General features: G+C 38.4%; 18 non-coding genes across 18 annotated transcripts; all 18 read right to left on the reverse strand.

Annotated features, from left to right (window-relative positions):
- Positions 1 to 809: 809 nt before the first annotated feature.
- On the reverse strand, positions 810 to 892 carry TRNAL-AAG (transfer RNA leucine (anticodon AAG)). The gene has a single exon. It is a non-coding gene; the product is annotated as a tRNA-Leu (tRNA).
- Positions 893 to 1,646: 754 nt separating this feature from the next.
- TRNAL-AAG (transfer RNA leucine (anticodon AAG)) lies at positions 1,647 to 1,729 on the reverse strand. Its single transcript has one exon. It is a non-coding gene; the product is annotated as a tRNA-Leu (tRNA).
- Positions 1,730 to 2,483: 754 nt separating this feature from the next.
- Positions 2,484 to 2,566, reverse strand: TRNAL-CAG (transfer RNA leucine (anticodon CAG)). Its single transcript has one exon. It is a non-coding gene; the product is annotated as a tRNA-Leu (tRNA).
- A 1,368-nt stretch (positions 2,567 to 3,934) lies between these two features.
- On the reverse strand, positions 3,935 to 4,017 carry TRNAL-AAG (transfer RNA leucine (anticodon AAG)). The gene has a single exon. It is a non-coding gene; the product is annotated as a tRNA-Leu (tRNA).
- Positions 4,018 to 5,446: 1,429 nt separating this feature from the next.
- On the reverse strand, positions 5,447 to 5,529 carry TRNAL-AAG (transfer RNA leucine (anticodon AAG)). The gene has a single exon. It is a non-coding gene; the product is annotated as a tRNA-Leu (tRNA).
- Positions 5,530 to 6,284: 755 nt separating this feature from the next.
- TRNAL-AAG (transfer RNA leucine (anticodon AAG)) lies at positions 6,285 to 6,367 on the reverse strand. Its single transcript has one exon. It is a non-coding gene; the product is annotated as a tRNA-Leu (tRNA).
- A 754-nt stretch (positions 6,368 to 7,121) lies between these two features.
- TRNAL-AAG (transfer RNA leucine (anticodon AAG)) lies at positions 7,122 to 7,204 on the reverse strand. Its single transcript has one exon. It is a non-coding gene; the product is annotated as a tRNA-Leu (tRNA).
- A 754-nt stretch (positions 7,205 to 7,958) lies between these two features.
- On the reverse strand, positions 7,959 to 8,041 carry TRNAL-CAG (transfer RNA leucine (anticodon CAG)). The gene has a single exon. It is a non-coding gene; the product is annotated as a tRNA-Leu (tRNA).
- Positions 8,042 to 8,795: 754 nt separating this feature from the next.
- On the reverse strand, positions 8,796 to 8,878 carry TRNAL-CAG (transfer RNA leucine (anticodon CAG)). Its single transcript has one exon. It is a non-coding gene; the product is annotated as a tRNA-Leu (tRNA).
- A 747-nt stretch (positions 8,879 to 9,625) lies between these two features.
- Positions 9,626 to 9,708, reverse strand: TRNAL-AAG (transfer RNA leucine (anticodon AAG)). Its single transcript has one exon. It is a non-coding gene; the product is annotated as a tRNA-Leu (tRNA).
- A 755-nt stretch (positions 9,709 to 10,463) lies between these two features.
- On the reverse strand, positions 10,464 to 10,546 carry TRNAL-AAG (transfer RNA leucine (anticodon AAG)). Its single transcript has one exon. It is a non-coding gene; the product is annotated as a tRNA-Leu (tRNA).
- Positions 10,547 to 11,300: 754 nt separating this feature from the next.
- TRNAL-CAG (transfer RNA leucine (anticodon CAG)) lies at positions 11,301 to 11,383 on the reverse strand. The gene has a single exon. It is a non-coding gene; the product is annotated as a tRNA-Leu (tRNA).
- Positions 11,384 to 12,622: 1,239 nt separating this feature from the next.
- TRNAL-AAG (transfer RNA leucine (anticodon AAG)) lies at positions 12,623 to 12,705 on the reverse strand. The gene has a single exon. It is a non-coding gene; the product is annotated as a tRNA-Leu (tRNA).
- Positions 12,706 to 13,459: 754 nt separating this feature from the next.
- Positions 13,460 to 13,542, reverse strand: TRNAL-CAG (transfer RNA leucine (anticodon CAG)). The gene has a single exon. It is a non-coding gene; the product is annotated as a tRNA-Leu (tRNA).
- Positions 13,543 to 14,054: 512 nt separating this feature from the next.
- On the reverse strand, positions 14,055 to 14,137 carry TRNAL-AAG (transfer RNA leucine (anticodon AAG)). Its single transcript has one exon. It is a non-coding gene; the product is annotated as a tRNA-Leu (tRNA).
- Positions 14,138 to 14,891: 754 nt separating this feature from the next.
- TRNAL-AAG (transfer RNA leucine (anticodon AAG)) lies at positions 14,892 to 14,974 on the reverse strand. The gene has a single exon. It is a non-coding gene; the product is annotated as a tRNA-Leu (tRNA).
- Positions 14,975 to 15,723: 749 nt separating this feature from the next.
- TRNAL-AAG (transfer RNA leucine (anticodon AAG)) lies at positions 15,724 to 15,806 on the reverse strand. The gene has a single exon. It is a non-coding gene; the product is annotated as a tRNA-Leu (tRNA).
- A 1,006-nt stretch (positions 15,807 to 16,812) lies between these two features.
- Positions 16,813 to 16,895, reverse strand: TRNAL-AAG (transfer RNA leucine (anticodon AAG)). Its single transcript has one exon. It is a non-coding gene; the product is annotated as a tRNA-Leu (tRNA).
- Between the last annotated feature and the right edge of the window lie 8,190 nt (positions 16,896 to 25,085).

A 25,085-nucleotide genomic window follows, 5' to 3' on the forward strand; every position in this document is an offset into this window, starting at 1 on the left:
TCCTGGGGAGACTGTGACCTTAACGCAGCACCTTAGACCGCTCGGCCATCCTGACTTATAGAAAAGCCAAGCCTTTCAGATATGGAAGAAAAAACCGTCATGTTAAGGGTCCAGTTTTTGGGAATTTAAAATAGAAAGATTAGAACTGTTTCTTGTCCATTTCCATCATGTAGTTATTGGTTTATGATTAACAGTGCTGTAACAAAGAGGTCCTGAAGAACCCTTGTTCTTGCTTTAACCTGAAAATACAGAAAAACTACCCTGGGAGGTACCCAGCAGTAGTTTAGTGGAGTTCCATTCTCTATAACATTCACTCAAGTAAGCAGAGGAATCTGTATTGTCTTACATAGTTACTTAAATATGAAATAGAAAATAGAAAGATTAGTACTGTTTCTTGTCCATTTCCATCATGTAGTTATTGGTTTATGATTAACAGTGCTGTAAAAAAGAGGTCCTGAAGAACCCTTGTTCTTGCTTTAACCTGAAAATACAGAAAAACTACCCTGGGAGGTACCCAGCATTAGTTTAGTGGAGTTCCATTCTCTATAACATTCACTCAAGTAAGCAGAGGAATCGGTATTGTCTTACATAGTTTACTTAAATATGAGTATTCAAAAGTGGGATTTAAATCCACGCCTTCACGAGAGACTGCTCGGTCATCCTATCCTACACAAATAAGAAAACTTTCAAGATTGGATGCCAAGCCAGTCATCTGAAGAGTCTAACATTTTGGGGCGTGTTTTGGCATAGTGGGTTTTTTCACTAGCGCTGTCGGAATGACATTGCAGTGTGTTTAATAAAAATTGTATTGTCAGAAGTGGGATTTGAACCCACGCCTCCAGGGGAGACTGCGACCTTAACGCAGCACCTTAGACCGCTCGGCCATCCTGACTTATAGAAAAGCCAAGCCTTTCAGATATGGAAGAAAAAACCGTCATGTTAAGGGTCCAGTTTTTGGGAATTTAAAATAGAAAGATTAGAACTGTTTCTTGTCCATTTCCATCATGTAGTTATTGGTTTATGATTAACAGTGCTGTAACAAAGAGGTCCTGAAGAACCCTTGTTCTTGCTTTAACCTGAAAATACAGAAAAACTACCCTGGGAGGTACCCAGCAGTAGTTTAGTGGAGTTCCATTCTCTATAACATTCACTCAAGTAAGCAGAGGAATCTGTATTGTCTTACATAGTTACTTAAATATGAAATAGAAAATAGAAAGATTAGTACTGTTTCTTGTCCATTTCCATCATGTAGTTATTGGTTTATGATTAACAGTGCTATAAAAAAGAGGTCCTGAAGAACCCTTGTTCTTGCTTTAACCTGAAAATACAGAAAAACTACCCTGGGAGGTACCCAGCAGTAGTTTAGTGGAGTTCCATTCTCTATAACATTCACTCAAGTAAGCAGAGGAATCGGTATTGTCTTACATAGTTTACTTAAATATGAGTATTCAAAAGTGGGATTTAAATCCACGCCTTCACGAGAGACTGCTCGGTCATCCTATCCTACACAAATAAGAAAACTTTCAAGATTGGATGCCAAGCCAGTCATCTGAAGAGTCTAACATTTTGGGGCGTGTTTTGGCATAGTGGGTTTTTTCACTAGCGCTGTCGGAATGACATTGCAGTGTGTTTAATAAAAATTGTATTGTCAGAAGTGGGATTTGAACCCACGCCTCCAGGGGAGACTGCGACCTTAACGCAGCACCTTAGACCGCTCGGCCATCCTGACTTATAGAAAAGCCAAGCCTTTCAGATATGGAAGAAAAAACCGTCATGTTAAGGGTCCAGTTTTTGGGAATTTAAAATAGAAAGATTAGAACTGTTTCTTGTCCATTTCCATCATGTAGTTATTGGTTTATGATTAACAGTGCTGTAACAAAGAGGTCCTGAAGAACCCTTGTTCTTGCTTTAACCTGAAAATACAGAAAAACTACCCTGGGAGGTACCCAGCAGTAGTTTAGTGGAGTTCCATTCTCTATAACATTCACTCAAGTAAGCAGAGGAATCTGTATTGTCTTACATAGTTACTTAAATATGAAATAGAAAATAGAAAGATTAGTACTGTTTCTTGTCCATTTCCATCATGTAGTTATTGGTTTATGATTAACAGTGCTATAAAAAAGAGGTCCTGAAGAACCCTTGTTCTTGCTTTAACCTGAAAATACAGAAAAACTACCCTGGGAGGTACCCAGCAGTAGTTTAGTGGAGTTCCATTCTCTATAACATTCACTCAAGTAAGCAGAGGAATCGGTATTGTCTTACATAGTTTACTTAAATATGAGTATTCAAAAGTGGGATTTAAATCCACGCCTTCACGAGAGACTGCTCGGTCATCCTATCCTACACAAATAAGAAAACTTTCAAGATTGGATGCCAAGCCAGTCATCTGAAGAGTCTAACATTTTGGGGCATGTTTTGGCATAGTGGGTTTTTTCACTAGCGCTGTCGGAATGACATTGCAGTGTGTTTAATAAAAGTTGTATTGTCAGAAGTGGGATTTGAACCCACGCCTCCAGGGGAGACTGCGACCTGAACGCAGCGCCTTAGACCACTCGGCCATCTTGACTTATAGAAAAGCCAAGCCTTTCAGAAATGGAAGAAAAAACCGTCATGTTAAGGGTCCAGTTTTTGGGAATTTAAAATAGAAAGATTAGAACTGTTTCTTGTCCATTTCCATCATGTAGTTATTGGTTTATGATTAACAGTGCTGTAACAAAGAGGTCCTGAAGAACCCTTGTTCTTGCTTTAACCTGAAAATACAGAAAAACTACCCTGGGAGGTACCCAGCAGTAGTTTAGTGGAGTTCCATTCTCTATAACATTCACTCAAGTAAGCAGAGGAATCGGTATTGTCTTACATAGTTTACTTAAAGGAACAGTGTCATGGCAAATAATTTTTTTATATGTTAAAGATGTTAGTGCTGTAATAAAAACGTTTATATTCATTTGTGTGTTTGTGTTTTACTGTTTCTTATTTTTACACTTTTTCTTCCCTATGGGGGCTGCCATTTTTTGTTCCATTTCTGTGTGTGTCGATTAACGACACACACAGACATGGAGTACGGCAGCCACAGTCCCATAGGGACTGTGAACGGCTCCCGTCCCATTCACGTCCGTGTACGGCGTCTGTGTGGGAACTGCGCATGCGCCGCTCCCACACAGTCCTATTCGAAATTGGCGCCGTCCGGCGCCATTTTCCTGTGGACCGGAAGTCGCGGCCGGACTGTAATATTACTACTTCCGGTCGCGGCTTCCGGACTTGTGCACATGGAACAGCGGCAGCAAAGGGAGCGGACGGGCCCGAGGGAGCCGCGGCGGCAGGAGCAGGTAAGACATTTCAATGTATGTTAGTGTTTGTGTGTGTTTACTACTGTATGTAAACCTACTACACTGTGGGTTACCTCAAAAAATGGCGACACACAGTGTAGGAGGTTAAACCTTTCAAACCCCTCGTTTATCCCGGCACTAGCCAGGATAAAGGAGGGGGGGATGCTGAGAGCTCACTAGAGCGAGGGCTTTTAACCCAATGTTGCAATGCTGCAACATTGGGAACAGCTCCATCTAGTGACCAAAAATGGGTAGTATTATAAATTAGAAATAATTTATAATATTTCCTGGACTCGTGCAAAAAAAAAAAAAAAATTTGAACAATGTTTAATCACCCACACACTAAATGTTTAATTTTTAAAAAAAAAACATGTTTTTAGGGCAACACCATGCCTTTAAATATGAGTATTCAAAAGTGGGATTTAAATCCACGCCTTCACGAGAGACTGCTCGGTCATACTATCCTACACAAATAAGAAAACTTTCAAGATTGGATGCCAAGCCAGTCATCTGAAGAGTCTAACATTTTGGGGCGTGTTTTGGCATAGTGGGTTTTTTCACTAGCGCTGTCGGAAATGACATTGCAGTGTGTTTAAGAAAAGTTGTATTGTCAGAAGTGGGATTTGAACCCACGCCTCCAGGGGAGACTGCGACCTTAACGCAGCGCCTTAGACCGCTCGGCCATCCTGACTTATAGAAAAGCCAAGCCTTTCAGATATGGAAGAAAAAACCGTCATGTTAAGGGTCCAGTTTTTGGGAATTTAAAATAGAAAGATTAGAACTGTTTCTTGTCCATTTCCATCATGTAGTTATTGGTTTATGATTAACAGTGCTGTAACAAAGAGGTCCTGAAGAACCCTTGTTCTTGCTTTAACCTGAAAATACAGAAAAACTACCCTGGGAGGTACCCAGCAGTAGTTTAGTGGAGTTCCATTCTCTATAACATTCACTCAAGTAAGCAGAGGAATCTGTATTGTCTTACATAGTTACTTAAATATGAAATAGAAAATAGAAAGATTAGTACTGTTTCTTGTCCATTTCCATCATGTAGTTATTGGTTTATGATTAACAGTGCTGTAAAAAAGAGGTCCTGAAGAACCCTTGTTCTTGCTTTAACCTGAAAATACAGAAAAACTACCCTGGGAGGTACCCAGCAGTAGTTTAGTGGAGTTCCATTCTCTATAACATTCACTCAAGTAAGCAGAGGAATCGGTATTGTCTTACATAGTTTACTTAAATATGAGTATTCAAAAGTAGGATGTAAATCCACGCCTTCACGAGAGACTGCTCGGTCATTCTATCCTACACAAATAAGAAAACTTTCAAGATTGGATGCCAAGCCTTAGACCGCTCGGCCATCCTGACTTATAGAAAAGCCACGCCTTTCAGAAATGGAAGAAAAAACCGTCATGTTAAGGGTCCAGTTTTTGGGAATTTAAAATAGAAAGATTAGAACTGTTTCTTGTCCATTTCCATCATGTAGTTATTGGTTTATGATTAACAGTGCTGTAACAAAGAGGTCCTGAAGAACCCTTGTTCTTGCTTTAACCTGAAAATACAGAAAAACTACCCTGGGAGGTACCCAGCAGTAGTTTAGTGGAGTTCCATTCTCTATAACATTCACTCAAGTAAGCAGAGGAATCTGTATTGTCTTACATAGTTACTTAAATATGAAATAGAAAATAGAAAGATTAGTACTGTTTCTTGTCCATTTCCATCATGTAGTTATTGGTTTATGATTAACAGTGCTGTAAAAAAGAGGTCCTGAAGAACCCTTGTTCTTGCTTTAACCTGAAAATACAGAAAAACTACCCTGGGAGGTACCCAGCAGTAGTTTAGTGGAGTTCCATTCTCTATAACATTCACTCAAGTAAGCAGAGGAATCGGTATTGTCTTACATAGTTTACTTAAATATGAGTATTCAAAAGTGGGATTTAAATCCACGCCTTCACGAGAGACTGCTCGGTCATCCTATCCTACACAAATAAGAAAACTTTCAAGATTGGATGCCAAGCCAGTCATCTGAAGAGTCTAACATTTTGGGGCGTGTTTTGGCATAGTGGGTTTTTTCACTAGCGCTGTCGGAAATGACATTGCAGTGTGTTTAAGAAAATATGTATTGTCAGAAGTGGGATTTGAACCCACGCCTCCAGGGGAGACTGCGACCTTAATGCAGCGCCTTAGACCGCTCGGCCATCCTGACTTATAGAAAAGCCAAGCCTTTCAGATATGGAAGAAAAAACCGTCATGTTAAGGGTCCAGTTTTTGGGAATTTAAAATAGAAAGATTAGAACTGTTTCTTGTCCATTTCCATCATGTAGTTATTGGTTTATGATTAACAGTGCTGTAACAAAGAGGTCCTGAAGAACCCTTGTTCTTGCTTTAACCTGAAAATACAGAAAAACTACCCTGGGAGGTACCCAGCAGTAGTTTAGTGGAGTTCCATTCTCTATAACATTCACTCAAGTAAGCAGAGGAATCTGTATTGTCTTACATAGTTACTTAAATATGAAATAGAAAATAGAAAGATTAGTACTGTTTCTTGTCCATTTCCATCATGTAGTTATTGGTTTATGATTAACAGTGCTGTAAAAAAGAGGTCCTGAAGAACCCTTGTTCTTGCTTTAACCTGAAAATACAGAAAAACTACCCTGGGAGGTACCCAGCAGTAGTTTAGTGGAGTTCCATTCTCTATAACATTCACTCAAGTAAGCAGAGGAATCGGTATTGTCTTACATAGTTTACTTAAATATGAGTATTCAAAAGTGGGATTTAAATCCACGCCTTCACGAGAGACTGCTCGGTCATCCTATCCTACACAAATAAGAAAACTTTCAAGATTGGATGCCAAGCCAGTCATCTGAAGAGTCTAACATTTTGGGGCGTGTTTTGGCATAGTGGGTTTTTTCACTAGCGCTGTCGGAAATGACATTGCAGTGTGTTTAAGAAAATATGTATTGTCAGAAGTGGGATTTGAACCCACGCCTCCAGGGGAGACTGCGACCTTAACACAGCGCCTTAGACCGCTCGGCCATCCTGACTTATAGAAAAGCCAAGCCTTTCAGATATGGAAGAAAAAACCGTCATGTTAAGGGTCCAGTTTTTGGGAATTTAAAATAGAAAGATTAGAACTGTTTCTTGTCCATTTCCATCATGTAGTTATTGGTTTATGATTAACAGTGCTGTAACAAAGAGGTCCTGAAGAACCCTTGTTCTTGCTTTAACCTGAAAATACAGAAAAACTACCCTGGGAGGTACCCAGCAGTAGTTTAGTGGAGTTCCATTCTCTATAACATTCACTCAAGTAAGCAGAGGAATCTGTATTGTCTTACATAGTTACTTAAATATGAAATAGAAAATAGAAAGATTAGTACTGTTTCTTGTCCATTTCCATCATGTAGTTATTGGTTTATGATTAACAGTGCTGTAAAAAAGAGGTCCTGAAGAACCCTTGTTCTTGCTTTAACCTGAAAATACAGAAAAACTACCCTGGGAGGTACCCAGCAGTAGTTTAGTGGAGTTCCATTCTCTATAACATTCACTCAAGTAAGCAGAGGAATCGGTATTGTCTTACATAGTTTACTTAAATATGAGTATTCAAAAGTGGGATTTAAATCCACGCCTTCACGAGAGACTGCTCGGTCATCCTATCCTACACAAATAAGAAAACTTTCAAGATTGGATGCCAAGCCAGTCATCTGAAGAGTCTAACATTTTGGGGCGTGTTTTGGCATAGTGGGTTTTTTCACTAGCGCTGTCGGAATGACATTGCAGTGTGTTTAAGAAAAGTTGTATTGTCAGAAGTGGGATTTGAACCCACGCCTCCAGGGGAGACTACGACCTTAACGCAGCGCCTTAGACCGCTCGGCCATCCTGACTTATAGAAAAGCCAAGCCTTTCAGATATGGAAGAAAAAACCGTCATGTTAAGGGTCCAGTTTTTGGGAATTTAAAATAGAAAGATTAGAACTGTTTCTTGTCCATTTCCATCATGTAGTTATTGGTTTATGATTAACAGTGCTGTAACAAAGAGGTCCTGAAGAACCCTTGTTCTTGCTTTAACCTGAAAATACAGAAAAACTACCCTGGGAGGTACCCAGCAGTAGTTTAGTGGAGTTCCATTCTCTATAACATTCACTCAAGTAAGCAGAGGAATCTGTATTGTCTTACATAGTTACTTAAATATGAAATAGAAAATAGAAAGATTAGTACTGTTTCTTGTCCATTTCCATCATGTAGTTATTGGTTTATGATTAACAGTGCTGTAAAAAAGAGGTCCTGAAGAACCCTTGTTCTTGCTTTAACCTGAAAATACAGAAAAACTACCCTGGGAGGTACCCAGCAGTAGTTTAGTGGAGTTCCATTCTCTATAACATTCACTCAAGTAAGCAGAGGAATCGGTATTGTCTTACATAGTTTACTTAAATATGAGTATTCAAAAGTGGGATTTAAATCCACGCCTTCACGAGAGACTGCTCGGTCATCCTATCCTACACAAATAAGAAAACTTTCAAGATTGGATGCCAAGCCAGTTATCTGAAGAGTCTAACATTTTGGGGCGTATTTTGGCATAGTGGGTTTTTTCACTAGCGCTGTCGGAATGACATTGCAGTGTGTTTAATAAAAATTGTATTGTCAGAAGTGGGATTTGAACCCACGCCTCCAGGGGAGACTGCGACCTGAACGCAGCGCCTTAGACCGCTCGGCCATCCTGACTTATAGAAAAGCCAAGCCTTTCAGATATGGAAGAAAAAACCGTCATGTTAAGGGTCCAGTTTTTGGGAATTTAAAATAGAAAGATTAGAACTGTTTCTTGTCCATTTCCATCATGTAGTTATTGGTTTATGATTAACAGTGCTGTAACAAAGAGGTCCTGAAGAACCCTTGTTCTTGCTTTAACCTGAAAATACAGAAAAACTACCCTGGGAGGTACCCAGCAGTAGTTTAGTGGAGTTCCATTCTCTATAACATTCACTCAAGTAAGCAGAGGAATCTGTATTGTCTTACATAGTTACTTAAATATGAAATAGAAAATAGAAAGATTAGTACTGTTTCTTGTCCATTTCCATCATGTAGTTATTGGTTTATGATTAACAGTGCTGTAAAAAAGAGGTCCTGAAGAACCCTTGTTCTTGCTTTAACCTGAAAATACAGAAAAACTACCCTGGGAGGTACCCAGCAGTAGTTTAGTGGAGTTCCATTCTCTATAACATTCACTCAAGTAAGCAGAGGAATCGGTATTGTCTTACATAGTTTACTTAAATATGAGTATTCAAAAGTGGGATTTAAATCCACGCCTTCACGAGAGACTGCTCGGTCATCCTATCCTACACAAATAAGAAAACTTTCAAGATTGGATGCCAAGCCAGTTATCTGAAGAGTCTAACATTTTGGGGCGTATTTTGGCATAGTGGGTTTTTTCACTAGCGCTGTCGGAATGACATTGCAGTGTGTTTAATAAAAATTGTATTGTCAGAAGTGGGATTTGAACCCACGCCTCCAGGGGAGACTGCGACCTGAACGCAGCGCCTTAGACCGCTCGGCCATCCTGACTTATAGAAAAGCCAAGCCTTTCAGATATGGAAGAAAAAACCGTCATGTTAAGGGTCCAGTTTTTGGGAATTTAAAATAGAAAGATTAGAACTGTTTCTTGTCCATTTCCATCATGTAGTTATTGGTTTATGATTAACAGTGCTGAGGTACTGAAGAACCCTTGTTCTTGCTTTAACCTGAAAATACAGAAAAACTACCCTGGGAGGTACCCAGCAGTAGTTTAGTGGAGTTCCATTCTCTATAACATTCACTCAAGTAAGCAGAGGAATCTGTATTGTCTTACATAGTTACTTAAATATGAAATAGAAAATTGAAAGATTAGTACTGTTTCTTGTCCATTTCCATCATGTAGTTATTGGTTTATGATTAACAGTGCTGTAAAAAAGAGGTCCTGAAGAACCCTTGTTCTTGCTTTAACCTGAAAATACAGAAAAACTACCCTGGGAGGTACCCAGCAGTAGTTTAGTGGAGTTCCATTCTCTATAACATTCACTCAAGTAAGCAGAGGAATCGGTATTGTCTTACATAGTTTACTTAAATATGAGTATTCAAAAGTGGGATTTAAATCCACGCCTTCACGAGAGACTGCTCGGTCATCCTATCCTACACAAATAAGAAAACTTTCAAGATTGGATGCCAAGCCAGTCATCTGAAGAGTCTAACATTTTGGGGCGTGTTTTGGCATAGTGGGTTTTTTCACTAGCGCTGTCGGAAATGACATTGCAGTGTGTTTAAGAAAATATGTATTGTCAGAAGTGGGATTTGAACCCACGCCTCCAGTGGAGACTGCGACCTTAACGCAGCGCCTTAGACCGCTCGGCCATCCTGACTTATAGAAAAGCCAAGCCTTTCAGATATGGAAGAAAAAACCGTCATGTTAAGGGTCCAGTTTTTGGGAATTTAAAATAGAAAGATTAGAACTGTTTCTTGTCCATTTCCATCATGTAGTTATTGGTTTATGATTAACAGTGCTGTAACAAAGAGGTACTGAAGAACCCTTGTTCTTGCTTTAACCTGAAAATACAGAAAAACTACCCTGGGAGGTACCCAGCAGTAGTTTAGTGGAGTTCCATTCTCTATAACATTCACTCAAGTAAGCAGAGGAATCTGTATTGTCTTACATAGTTACTTAAATATGAAATAGAAAATAGAAAGATTAGTACTGTTTCTTGTCCATTTCCATCATGTAGTTATTGGTTTATGATTAACAGTGCTGTAAAAAAGAGGTCCTGAAGAACCCTTGTTCTTGCTTTAACCTGAAAATACAGAAAAACTACCCTGGGAGGTACCCAGCAGTAGTTTAGTGGAGTTCCATTCTCTATAACATTCACTCAAGTAAGCAGAGGAATCGGTATTGTCTTACATAGTTTACTTAAATATGAGTATTCAAAAGTGGGATTTAAATCCACGCCTTCACGAGAGACTGCTCGGTCATCCTATCCTACACAAATAAGAAAACTTTCAAGATTGGATGCCAAGCCAGTCATCTGAAGAGTCTAACATTTTGGGGCGTGTTTTGGCATAGTGGGTTTTTTCACTAGCGCTGTCGGAAATGACATTGCAGTGTGTTTAAGAAAATATGTATTGTCAGAAGTGGGATTTGAACCCACGCCTCCAGTGGAGACTGCGACCTTAACGCAGCGCCTTAGACCGCTCGGCCATCCTGACTTATAGAAAAGCCAAGCCTTTCAGATATGGAAGAAAAAACCGTCATGTTAAGGGTCCAGTTTTTGGGAATTTAAAATAGAAAGATTAGAACTGTTTCTTGTCCATTTCCATCATGTAGTTATTGGTTTATGATTAACAGTGCTGTAACAAAGAGGTACTGAAGAACCCTTGTTCTTGCTTTAACCTGAAAATACAGAAAAACTACCCTGGGAGGTACCCAGCAGTAGTTTAGTGGAGTTCCATTCTCTATAACATTCACTCAAGTAAGCAGAGGAATCTGTATTGTCTTACATAGTTACTTAAATATGAAATAGAAAATAGAAAGATTAGTACTGTTTCTTGTCCATTTCCATCATGTAGTTATTGGTTTATGATTAACAGTGCTGTAAAAAAGAGGTCCTGAAGAACCCTTGTTCTTGCTTTAACCTGAAAATACAGAAAAACTACCCTGGGAGGTACCCAGCAGTAGTTTAGTGGAGTTCCATTCTCTATAACATTCACTCAAGTAAGCAGAGGAATCGGTATTGTCTTACATAGTTTACTTAAATATGAGTATTCAAAAGTGGGATTTAAATCCACGCCTTCACGAGAGACTGCTCGGTCATCCTATCCTACACAAATAAGAAAACTTTCAAGATTGGATGCCAAGCCAGTTATCTGAAGAGTCTAACATTTTGGGGCGTATTTTGGCATAGTGGGTTTTTTCACTAGCGCTGTCGGAATGACATTGCAGTGTGTTTAATAAAAATTGTATTGTCAGAAGTGGGATTTGAACCCACGCCTCCAGGGGAGACTGCGACCTGAACGCAGCGCCTTAGACCGCTCGGCCATCCTGACTTATAGAAAAGCCAAGCCTTTCAGATATGGAAGAAAAAACCGTCATGTTAAGGGTCCAGTTTTTGGGAATTTAAAATAGAAAGATTAGAACTGTTTCTTGTCCATTTCCATCATGTAGTTATTGGTTTATGATTAACAGTGCTGTAACAAAGAGGTCCTGAAGAACCCTTGTTCTTGCTTTAACCTGAAAATACAGAAAAACTACCCTGGGAGGTACCCAGCAGTAGTTTAGTGGAGTTCCATTCTCTATAACATTCACTCAAGTAAGCAGAGGAATCTGTATTGTCTTACATAGTTACTTAAATATGAAATAGAAAATAGAAAGATTAGTACTGTTTCTTGTCCATTTCCATCATGTAGTTATTGGTTTATGATTAACAGTGCTGTAAAAAAGAGGTCCTGAAGAACCCTTGTTCTTGCTTTAACCTGAAAATACAGAAAAACTACCCTGGGAGGTACCCAGCAGTAGTTTAGTGGAGTTCCATTCTCTATAACATTCACTCAAGTAAGCAGAGGAATCTGTATTGTCTTACATAGTTACTTAAATATGAAATAGAAAATAGAAAGATTAGTACTGTTTCTTGTCCATTTCCATCATGTAGTTATTGGTTTATGATTAACAGTGCTGTAAAAAAGAGGTCCTGAAGAACCCTTGTTCTTGCTTTAACCTGAAAATACAGAAAAACTACCCTGGGAGGTACCCAGCAGTAGTTTAGTGGAGTTCCATTCTCTATAACATTCACTCAAGTAAGCAGAGGAATCTGTATTGTCTTACATAGTTACTTAAATATGAAATAGAAAATTGAAAGATTAGTACTGTTTCTTGTCCATTTCCATCATGTAGTTATTGGTTTATGATTAACAGTGCTGTAAAAAAGAGGTCCTGAAGAACCCTTGTTCTTGCTTTAACCTGAAAATACAGAAAAACTACCCTGGGAGGTACCCAGCAGTAGTTTAGTGGAGTTCCATTCTCTATAACATTCACTCAAGTAAGCAGAGGAATCGGTATTGTCTTACATAGTTTACTTAAATATGAGTATTCAAAAGTGGGATTTAAATCCACGCCTTCACGAGAGACTGCTCGGTCATCCTATCCTACACAAATAAGAAAACTTTCAAGATTGGATGCCAAGCCAGTCATCTGAAGAGTCTAACATTTTGGGGCGTGTTTTGGCATAGTGGGTTTTTTCACTAGCGCTGTCGGAAATGACATTGCAGTGTGTTTAAGAAAATATGTATTGTCAGAAGTGGGATTTGAACCCACGCCTCCAGTGGAGACTGCGACCTTAACGCAGCGCCTTAGACCGCTCGGCCATCCTGACTTATAGAAAAGCCAAGCCTTTCAGATATGGAAGAAAAAACCGTCATGTTAAGGGTCCAGTTTTTGGGAATTTAAAATAGAAAGATTAGAACTGTTTCTTGTCCATTTCCATCATGTAGTTATTGGTTTATGATTAACAGTGCTGTAACAAAGAGGTACTGAAGAACCCTTGTTCTTGCTTTAACCTGAAAATACAGAAAAACTACCCTGGGAGGTACCCAGCAGTAGTTTAGTGGAGTTCCATTCTCTATAACATTCACTCAAGTAAGCAGAGGAATCTGTATTGTCTTACATAGTTACTTAAATATGAAATAGAAAATAGAAAGATTAGTACTGTTTCTTGTCCATTTCCATCATGTAGTTATTGGTTTATGATTAACAGTGCTGTAAAAAAGAGGTCCTGAAGAACCCTTGTTCTTGCTTTAACCTGAAAATACAGAAAAACTACCCTGGGAGGTACCCAGCAGTAGTTTAGTGGAGTTCCATTCTCTATAACATTCACTCAAGTAAGCAGAGGAATCGGTATTGTCTTACATAGTTTACTTAAATATGAGTATTCAAAAGTGGGATTTAAATCCACGCCTTCACGAGAGACTGCTCGGTCATCCTATCCTACACAAATAAGAAAACTTTCAAGATTGGATGCCAAGCCAGTTATCTGAAGAGTCTAACATTTTGGGGCGTATTTTGGCATAGTGGGTTTTTTCACTAGCGCTGTCGGAATGACATTGCAGTGTGTTTAATAAAAATTGTATTGTCAGAAGTGGGATTTGAACCCACGCCTCCAGGGGAGACTGCGACCTGAACGCAGCGCCTTAGACCACTCGGCCATCCTGACTTATAGAAAAGCCAAGCCTTTCAGATATGGAAGAAAAAACCGTCATGTTAAGGGTCCAGTTTTTGGGAATTTAAAATAGAAAGATTAGAACTGTTTCTTGTCCATTTCCATCATGTAGTTATTGGTTTATGATTAACAGTGCTGTAACAAAGAGGTCCTGAAGAACCCTTGTTCTTGCTTTAACCTGAAAATACAGAAAAACTACCCTGGGAGGTACCCAGCAGTAGTTTAGTGGAGTTCCATTCTCTATAACATTCACTCAAGTAAGCAGAGGAATCGGTATTGTCTTACATAGTTTTCTTAAATATGAGTATTCAAAAGAGGGATTTAAATCCACGCCTTCACGAGAGACTGCTCGGTCATCCTATCCTACACAAATAAGAAAACTTTCAAGATTGGATGCCAAGCCAGTCATCTGAAGAGTCTAAAATTTTGGGGCGTGTTTTGGCATAGTGGGTTTTTTCACTAGCGCTGTCGGAATGACATTGCAGTGTGTTTAATAAAAGTTGTATTGTCAGAAGTGGGATTTGAACTCACGCCTCCAGGGGAGACTGCGACCTTAACGCAGCGCCTTAGACCGCTCGGCCATCCTGACTTATAGAAAAGCCAAGCCTTTCAGATATGGAAGAAAAAACCGTCATGTTAAGGGTCCAGTTTTTGGGAATTTAAAATAGAAAGATTAGAACTGTTTCTTGTCCATTTCCATCATGTAGTTATTGGTTTATGATTAACAGTGCTGTAACAAAGAGGTACTGAAGAACCCTTGTTCTTGCTTTAACCTGAAAATACAGAAAAACTACCCTGGGAGGTACCCAGCAGTAGTTTAGTGGAGTTCCATTCTCTATAACATTCACTCAAGTAAGCAGAGGAATCTGTATTGTCTTACATAGTTACTTAAATATGAAATAGAAAATAGAAAGATTAGTACTGTTTCTTGTCCATTTCCATCATGTAGTTATTGGTTTATGATTAACAGTGCTGTAACAAAGAGGTCCTGAAGAACCCTTGTTCTTGCTTTAACCTGAAAATACAGAAAAACTACCCTGGGAGGTACCCAGCAGTAGTTTAGTGGAGTTCCATTCTCTATAACATTCACTCAAGTAAGCAGAGGAATCGGTATTGTCTTACATAGTTTTCTTAAATATGAGTATTCAAAAGTGGGATTTAAATCCACGCCTTCACGAGAGACTGCTCGGTCATCCTATCCTACACAAATAAGAAAACTTTCAAGATTGGATGCCAAGCCAGTCATCTGAAGAGTCTAACATTTTGGGGCGTGTTTTGGCATAGTGGGTTTTTTCACTAGCGCTGTCGGAATGACATTGCAGTGTGTTTAAGAAAAGTTGTATTGTCAGAAGTGGGATTTGAACCCACGCCTCCAGGGGAGACTGCGACCTTAACGCAGCGCCTTAGACCGCTCGGCCATCCTGACTTATAGAAAAGCCAAGCCTTTCAGATATGGAAGAAAAAACCGTCATGTTAAGGGTCCAGTTTTTGGGAATTTAAAATAGAAAGATTAGAACTGTTTCTTGTCCATTTCCATCATGTAGTTATTGGTTTATGATTAACAGTGCTGTAACAAAGAGGTCCTGAAGAACCCTTGTTCTTGCTTTAACCTGAAAATACAGAAAAACTACCCTGGGAGGTACCCAGCAGTAGTTTAGTGGAGTTCCATTCTCTATAACATTCACTCAAGTAAGCAGAGGAATCTGTATTGTCTTACATAGTTACTTAAATATGAAATAGAAAATAGAAAGATTAGTACTGTTTCTTGTCCATTTCCATCATGTAGTTATTGGTTTATGATTAACAGTGCTGTAAAAAAGAGGTCCTGAAGAACCCTTGTTCTTGCTTTAACCTGAAAATACAGAAAAACTACCCTGGGAGGTACCCAGCAGTAGTTTAGTGGAGTTCCATTCTCTATAACATTCACTCAAGTAAGCAGAGGAATCGGTATTGTCTTACATAGTTTACTTAAATATGAGTATTCAAAAGTGGGATTTAAATCCACGCCTTCACGAGAGACTGCTCGGTCATCCTATCCTACACAAATAAGAAAACTTTCAAGATTGGATGCCAAGCCAGTCATCTGAAGAGTCTAACATTTTGGGGCGTGTTTCGGCATAGTGGGTTTTTTCACTAGCGCTGTCGGAATGACATTGCAGTGTGTTTAATAAAAGTTGTCAGAAGTGGGATTTGAACCCACGCCTCCAGGGGAGACTGCGACCTTAACGCAGCGCCTTAGACCGCTCGGCCATCCTGACTTATAGAAAAGCCAAGCCTTTCAGATATGGAAGAAAAAACCGTCATGTTAAGGGTCCAGTTTTTGGGAATTTAAAATAGAAAGATTAGAACTGTTTCTTGTCCATTTCCATCATGTAGTTATTGGTTTATGATTAACAGTGCTGTAACAAAGAGGTCCTGAAGAACCCTTGTTCTTGCTTTAACCTGAAAATACAGAAAAACTACCCTGGGAGGTACCCAGCAGTAGTTTAGTGGAGTTCCATTCTCTATAACATTCACTCAAGTAAGCAGAGGAATCTGTATTGTCTTACATAGTTACTTAAATATGAAATAGAAAATAGAAAGATTAGAACTGTTTCTTGTCCATTTCCATCATGTAGTTATTGGTTTATGATTAACAGTGCTGTAACAAAGAGGTCCTGAAGAACCCTTGTTCTTGCTTTAACCTGAAAATACTAGCGCTGTCGGAATGACATTGCAGTGTGTTTAATAAAAGTTGTCAGAAGTGGGATTTGAACCCACGCCTCCAGACAAGCCTTTCAGATATGGAAGAAAAAACCGTCATGTTAAGGGTCCAGTTTTTGGGAATTTAAAATAGAAAGATTAGAACTGTTTCTTGTCCATTTCCATCATGTAGTTATTGGTTTATGATTAACAGTGCTGTAACAAAGAGGTCCTGAAGAACCCTTGTTCTTGCTTTAACCTGAAAATACAGAAAAACTACCCTGGGAGGTACCCAGCAGTAGTTTAGTGGAGTTCCATTCTCTATAACATTCACTCAAGTAAGCAGAGGAATCGGTATTGTCTTACATAGTTTACTTAAATATGAGTATTCAAAAGTGGGATTTAAATCCACGCCTTCACGAGAGACTGCTCGGTCATCCTATCCTACACAAATAAGAAAACTTTCAAGATTGGATGCCAAGCCAGTCATCTGAAGAGTCTAACATTTTGGGGCGTGTTTCGGCATAGTGGGTTTTTTCACTAGCGCTGTCGGAATGACATTGCAGTGTGTTTAATAAAAGTTGTCAGAAGTGGGATTTGAACCCACGCCTCCAGGGGAGACTGCGACCTTAACGCAGCGCCTTAGACCGCTCGGCCATCCTGACTTATAGAAAAGACAAGCCTTTCAGATATGGAAGAAAAAACCGTCATGTTAAGGGTCCAGTTTTTGGGAATTTAAAATAGAAAGATTAGAACTGTTTCTTGTCCATTTCCATCATGTAGTTATTGGTTTATGATTAACAGTGCTGTAACAAAGAGGTCCTGAAGAACCCTTGTTCTTGCTTTAACCTGAAAATACAGAAAAACTACCCTGGGAGGTACCCAGCAGTAGTTTAGTGGAGTTCCATTCTCTATAACATTCACTCAAGTAAGCAGAGGAATCTGTATTGTCTTACATAGTTACTTAAATATGAAATAGAAAATAGAAAGATTAGTACTGTTTCTTTTCCATTTCCATCATGTAGTTATTGGTTTATGATTAACAGTGCTGTAAAAAAGAGGTCCTGAAGAACCCTTGTTCTTGCTTTAACCTGAAAATACAGAAAAACTACCCTGGGAGGTACCCAGCAGTAGTTTAGTGGAGTTCCATTCTCTATAACATTCACTCAAGTAAGCAGAGGAATCGGTATTGTCTTACATAGTTTACTTAAATATGAGTATTCAAAAGTGGGATTTAAATCCACGCCTTCACGAGAGACTGCTCGGTCATCCTATCCTACACAAATAAGAAAACTTTCAAGATTGGATGCCAAGCCAGTCATCCTGAAGAACCCTTGTTCTTGCTTTAACCTGAAAATACAGAAAAACTACCCTGGGAGGTACCCAGCAGTAGTTTAGTGGAGTTCCATTCTCTATAACATTCACTCAAGTAAGCAGAGGAATCGGTATTGTCTTACATAGTTTACTTAAATATGAGTATTCAAAAGTGGGATTTAAATCCACGCCTTCACGAGAGACTGCTCGGTCATCCTATCCTACACAAATAAGAAAACTTTCAAGATTGGATGCCAAGCCAGTCATCTGAAGAGTCTAACATTTTGGGGCGTGTTTTGGCATAGTGGGTTTTTTCACTAGCGCTGTCTGGAATGACATTGCAGTGTGTTTAAGAAAAGTTGTATTGTCAGAAGTGGGATTTGAACCCACGCCTCCAGGGGAGACCGCTCGGCCATCCTGACTTATAGAAAAGCCAAGCCTTTCAGATATGGAAGAAAAAACCGTCATGTTAAGGGTCCAGTTTTTGGGAATTTAAAATAGAAAGATTAGAACTGTTTCTTGTCCATTTCCATCATGTAGTTATTGGTTTATGATTAACAGTGCTGTAACAAAGAGGTCCTGAAGAACCCTTGTTCTTGCTTTAACCTGAAAATACAGAAAAACTACCCTGGGAGGTACCCAGCAGTAGTTTAGTGGAGTTCCATTCTCTATAACATTCACTCAAGTAATGGATGTAGAGAAGAGTTGATCCAGCGCTGATGGTAAGTTAAAAGGGAAAACGAAGTCCCATGTTTATTGAAGAAAAAAGCATAAAACAGAAGGGAGACGCAGTCCCAAGGTGTGAGTAGTCAGGGCTTGAACCTGAGCCTACGCGTTTCGATCGCAGTCTGCGATCTTAGTCATGGCAAATGAGTAGAAGACCGTGTGTCTGAGATATCCTTATATGCTAATCAATCAGCAGGAAAGGCCAATATGCAAATGCTGGTAATTGGTAGATACCAAGAATTAAGGAGTGGCTAGTAGTATGAGTAAATACGAACCAAAGCTAGTTGAAAACCTAGCCCTCATATGTATATTAACAATGTCATATTGGTATAATATAATAGGAAGAATAATAAAAGTAACGGGTATAAATGTAACAATATCGTTAATGATAGTAGATGGTAAACCCGTATATCTTAAATGAGTGCATACAAAAGAGACTGAGACACACGGCCTTATCAGTACTTATACATAAAAAGCAAACATGACATGTTGACAAATTGAAACATTGAAAAATGTGAGAAAATATAAAGAGATTAAAAACAGAAATGAAGAAGGATCAAAATGCTGTAGTATTATAGAATGTAAATGGTCTATGGTAATTCAATTCATTTATGTCAATAGTTGTTCGAGACAACTGTCAGTCTAAAATAAATGCACATTATGTTAGGTGAATTGGTTAATAAAGAATGGAAACGAATGGCTCAAAGATATAAACCCAAAAATACATCGTATAACCTGTCGGATCACAGAGAAAAAACCCCTGTGGCCGAGCGAACCGCAACGGATAAAGAGCTGATGAAAAAGAAAAAGGCTGATGAAAAAAATGCGCATTAACAAAGCTCAGTGAGTGTGAATATGGACTTATATAGTATGCAAAACAAGCTGTGTTTGCTGATAGAAAGAGCATCAAGTAAGATCAGTTAAAGTCCGCTGATAGTTAATAATGGTAATAGACAACAACAACAACAGAGTTAGAGAATGAAAGGATGTGAGTATTCATAGAAAGGGACATTCAACGAGTTACGATGGTGTACCTTGATTACGTTTTATAACTCATCAATACAAGTCACATTGTCATAAAATAGTGTAATAATAAATATTGTTGATTACATACCTAAAAACCTAACAAATGAATTAAACACTAGTTGTATATATAACCATAGGAAAAGTCATATGCAGATGGTATTGTTGTGCATAGACTGATATTGGAAAATAAGTTCAAAATGTATAGAACCATGTACAAGTGGTATATATATGTATAGACTGGTGTTAGAAAATAAATTCGAAATGAATAAAACCAACTAGTGGCTGGTAATAATATTATAAGTGTACAAAAACGTAGGCAAATATCAGAAACTGTAAATCTGGAATCCCAAGGAGTAGGCTATAAATTCCTTTACAAAATATACTGCGCGATCCTATGATACCATTGAATGTATAATGGGCTAATTCAAATTTGCTTGATAATTTATAATGCTGAGAAATTAATTAACTAAGCATTGAATAGTCATAATAAGTGTGACAATAATTCAGTGAAGAGTATGTATGTGATCTTAATCGTCATGAAAAAACATACACTCAATACAGTAGCATAGGTACTTGATGATAATGACCCAATGTGGCCCATTAATATGTAGCTATAATGGATTGATCTAGGTACATATAGCAAAATGTAAGTATGTATTTACCTTATGTATGGAAACTTAATGTAAAATGGCACTAAGAAAACAGAACTGCAATAAATGCCATACTGGAAAGATTTATTGAGGTGTGTGTACCTGCCGGCACAAGCAATCAGGGTAGGAGTCTATAGTCTAGTTCATATAAATTGCGATGTTTCAATAATGAAACATGAGATCCTTCCTAAGGTTGAGTCCTTTGGGGAAGCGAGTCTCCAAACTATAAATCCAAAAGGCCTCCCTGGTAAGTAAACGCTGTTTTAAATCACCCCCTCTTTTTGTACCCCTTACTTTTTCAATAGCATATGTGGAAAAAGAGCTGACATTTCTATTGTGGCAAGTCACAAAATGCCTGGCTGCATTAGAAATATTGACGATGGATGGATTGCGTATATAACTAAGGTGTTCTAATATGCGAATTTTAAATTTCCTGGTAGTGCAGCCGACGTATTTGAGATTGCATGTTGTGCATTCGATAATATACACTACATGGTCGCTGTTACAGTTCATATATGTTTTAATAGCAAAGGTGGTGGTTTCTGAAGAGTTGGAATATTGTTTATTAATTTTGGCAAAAGTGCAAACTTTGCAGGGATTAATCCCACACCTATAAAATCCTTTATAAGTTAGCCATGAAGGTTTAGGGTTATTAGTTGGCAGAAATGATGGAGACAATATGTTGCCCAAGGTTTGTGCCCTACGAGATACTATTCTGCATCCATTTTTTAAAAGGTTTTCTAGTGTTGGATCGTCATACAGTAAGGGGATGTATTTCAACACCATGTTTTTGATGGTGTTGAACTGCTTACTGTATTGCAAAACTAGAGTTGGAATATTTTGACTCCGGGTTGAAATGGTTTGAGTATTATCCATTGATATAAGGGAATCTCTATTTTTGGTAGCGACTATGTTTTTAGCCCTTGATAGGGTCCAGTTCTTGTAGCCTCTTGCTTTTAACCTATTGCAGATGATAGACTCTTCTTTGATATAACTCATATGGGAACTACAATTGCGTTTGGCGCGTGTGAGTTCACCGATAGGAATGGCAGAAACCGTGTGTGTGGGATGACAGCTTGATGCATGCAGTATTGTATTTCCTGATATAGATTTGCGGTAGATGTTAGACTGAATTATGTCTCCTATTATGCACGAAAAACTTAGGTCTAGAAAATTGATGTATGAAGAATTAAAATGAAAGGTAAATTTGAGATTAGATCCATTGGTGTTAATAAAGGACATAAACAGTGGTATGGCAGATACATCTCCCTCCCATATAAGTAGGAGGTCATCAATGTATCTGCCATACCAGTGTATGTGGTCAAGAAAAGGGTTAGTTGGAGAATAAATGTAATGTTCCTCCCACCATGCCATGGTGAGATTGGCAATGGAGGGGGAGAATTTGGCCCCCATGGAAACACCACATTTTTGTAAATAAAATTGGTTTATGAAGCTGAAGTAGTTATGCGTCATGAGATACTGAGTAATTTGTATTAGAAATAATTGCATGTTAGGGTCATATCCACTATATTTATGAAGGTGATACCTGAGGGCCTCTAGAGCAACATCTCGAGGGATGCTGGTGTAGAGGGCAACAACGTCACAAGAAAGCCAGGTGAAATCACATTGCCAAATTTTCTTATGGAATGCCTGTAGGACATCCTTGGTATCCTTGAGATATCCCGGAATTCTGGTGACTAAAGGCTGGAGAAAAGTATCCAACCATTCGGAAATCTTTTCTGTAAGAGAGCCTATACCCGAAACAATGGGTCGCATGGGAGGGGGATTCAAACCCTTGTGTGTTTTAGGAAGTGCATGAAGAATGGGAACTATCGGATGTTCCACTGACAGATATTTGTGTTCTCTAGTTGTAAAAATACCCAGATTTAAGCCTTTATCTAATATCTGTTGTAAGGCGTTGTGGAACATGTCAGTTGGATTATCTTGTAGCTTAATATACGTATCTGTGTCATTTAACAATAACATGATTTGGTTGATATACACATCCTTGTCTAACACGGTGACACTACCCCCCTTATCAGCCTATCAAGGGCTAAAAACATAGTCGCTACCAAAAATAGAGATTCCCTTATATCAATGGATAATACTCAAACCATTTCAACCCGGAGTCAAAATATTCCAACTCTAGTTTTGCAATACAGTAAGCAGTTCAACACCATCAAAAACATGGTGTTGAAATACATCCCCTTACTGTATGACGATCCAACACTAGAAAACCTTTTAAAAAATGGATGCAGAATAGTATCTCGTAGGGCACAAACCTTGGGCAACATATTGTCTCCATCATTTCTGCCAACTAATAACCCTAAACCTTCATGGCTAACTTATAAAGGATTTTATAGGTGTGGGATTAATCCCTGCAAAGTTTGCACTTTTGCCAAAATTAATAAACAATATTCCAACTCTTCAGAAACCACCACCTTTGCTATTAAAACATATATGAACTGTAACAGCGACCATGTAGTGTATATTATCGAATGCACAACATGCAATCTCAAATACGTCGGCTGCACTACCAGGAAATTTAAAATTCGCATATTAGAACACCTTAGTTATATACGCAATCCATCCATCGTCAATATTTCTAATGCAGCCAGGCATTTTGTGACTTGCCACAATAGAAATGTCAGCTCTTTTTCCACATATGCTATTGAAAAAGTAAGGGGTACAAAAAGAGGGGGTGATTTAAAACAGCGTTTACTTACCAGGGAGGCCTTTTGGATTTATAGTTTGGAGACTCGCTTCCCCAAAGGACTCAACCTTAGGAAGGATCTCATGTTTCATTATTGAAACATCGCAATTTATATGAACTAGACTATAGACTCCTACCCTGATTGCTTGTGCCGGCAGGTACACACACCTCAATAAATCTTTCCAGTATGGCATTTATTGCAGTTCTGTTTTCTTAGTGCCATTTTACATTAAGTTTCCATACATAAGGTAAATACATACTTACATTTTGCTATATGTACCTAGATCAATCCATTATAGCTACATATTAATGGGCCACATTGGGTCATTATCATCAAGTACCTATGCTACTGTATTGAGTGTATGTTTTTTCATGACGATTAAGATCACATACATACTCTTCACTGAATTATTGTCACACTTATTATGACTATTCAATGCTTAGTTAATTAATTTCTCAGCATTATAAATTATCAAGCAAATTTGAATTAGCCCATTATACATTCAATGGTATCATAGGATCGCGCAGTATATTTTGTAAAGGAATTTATAGCCTACTCCTTGGGATTCCAGATTTACAGTTTCTGATATTTGCCTACGTTTTTGTACACTTATAATATTATTACCAGCCACTAGTTGGTTTTATTCATTTCGAATTTATTTTCTAACACCAGTCTATACATATATATACCACTTGTACATGGTTCTATACATTTTGAACTTATTTTCCAATATCAGTCTATGCACAACAATACCATCTGCATATGACTTTTCCTATGGTTATATATACAACTAGTGTTTAATTCATTTGTTAGGTTTTTAGGTATGTAATCAACAATATTTATTATTACACTATTTTATGACAATGTGACTTGTATTGATGAGTTATAAAACGTAATCAAGGTACACCATCGTAACTCGTTGAATGTCCCTTTCTATGAATACTCACATCCTTTCATTCTCTAACTCTGTTGTTGTTGTTGTCTATTACCATTATTAACTATCAGCGGACTTTAACTGATCTTACTTGATGCTCTTTCTATCAGCAAACACAGCTTGTTTTGCATACTATATAAGTCCATATTCACACTCACTGAGCTTTGTTAATGCGCATTTTTTTCATCAGCCTTTTTCTTTTTCATCAGCTCTTTATCCGTTGCGGTTCGCTCGGCCACAGGGGTTTTTTCTCTGTGATCCGACAGGTTATACGATGTATTTTTGGGTTTATATCTTTGAGCCATTCGTTTCCATTCTTTATTAACCAATTCACCTAACATAATGTGCATTTATTTTAGACTGACAGTTGTCTCGAACAACTATTGACATAAATGAATTGAATTACCATAGACCATTTACATTCTATAATACTACAGCATTTTGATCCTTCTTCATTTCTGTTTTTAATCTCTTTATATTTTCTCACATTTTTCAATGTTTCAATTTGTCAACATGTCATGTTTGCTTTTTATGTATAAGTACTGATAAGGCCGTGTGTCTCAGTCTCTTTTGTATGCACTCATTTAAGATATACGGGTTTACCATCTACTATCATTAACGATATTGTTACATTTATACCCGTTACTTTTATTATTCTTCCTATTATATTATACCAATATGACATTGTTAATATACATATGAGGGCTAGGTTTTCAACTAGCTTTGGTTCGTATTTACTCATACTACTAGCCACTCCTTAATTCTTGGTATCTACCAATTACCAGCATTTGCATATTGGCCTTTCCTGCTGATTGATTAGCATATAAGGATATCTCAGACACACGGTCTTCTACTCATTTGCCATGACTAAGATCGCAGACTGCGATCGAAACGCGTAGGCTCAGGTTCAAGCCCTGACTACTCACACCTTGGGACTGCGTCTCCCTTCTGTTTTATGCTTTTTTCTTCAATAAACATGGGACTTCGTTTTCCCTTTTAACTTACCATCAGCGCTGGATCAACTCTTCTCTACATCCATTGCCTTACACCGCGGGCCGTCGCGGGGATCCGACTGACGCTGTCTGGAGACGCACACTGGTGAGCTGGAGGTTCTCTCCCTTTCTTCATTCCATATCACGGCTTAGCCTCCGTGCACACCAGCCGATAGTTTGCACAGTCATTTTTTCAATGTTCATTTTTCTGGGAGCTATATCTTATCTGTTATATATGCTGAATACAGACGTCATGTATAATATCTGGCATCCCTTACTATTGATTATAGTGACCATCACGTCATTCTGATCTGGCACTCAGAACTGTTCTGGGAATTACAAATTCCTTTTCCTGCCTCAGGAAGCCATTTCAGCCTGTGCAACGTTTTACACTCCCAAGGAATACATATTTTGCAATTCACGATTGTGTTGCTTTTGTCATGTTTTTTATGTGACTTTGTTTTTAATCCAGTTTTGAAGAATAGTTTCGTATCTACTC

Source organism: Rhinoderma darwinii, chromosome 3 (genome assembly GCF_050947455.1).
Source record: "Rhinoderma darwinii isolate aRhiDar2 chromosome 3, aRhiDar2.hap1, whole genome shotgun sequence".
Lineage (NCBI taxonomy): Eukaryota > Metazoa > Chordata > Amphibia > Anura > Rhinodermatidae > Rhinoderma > Rhinoderma darwinii.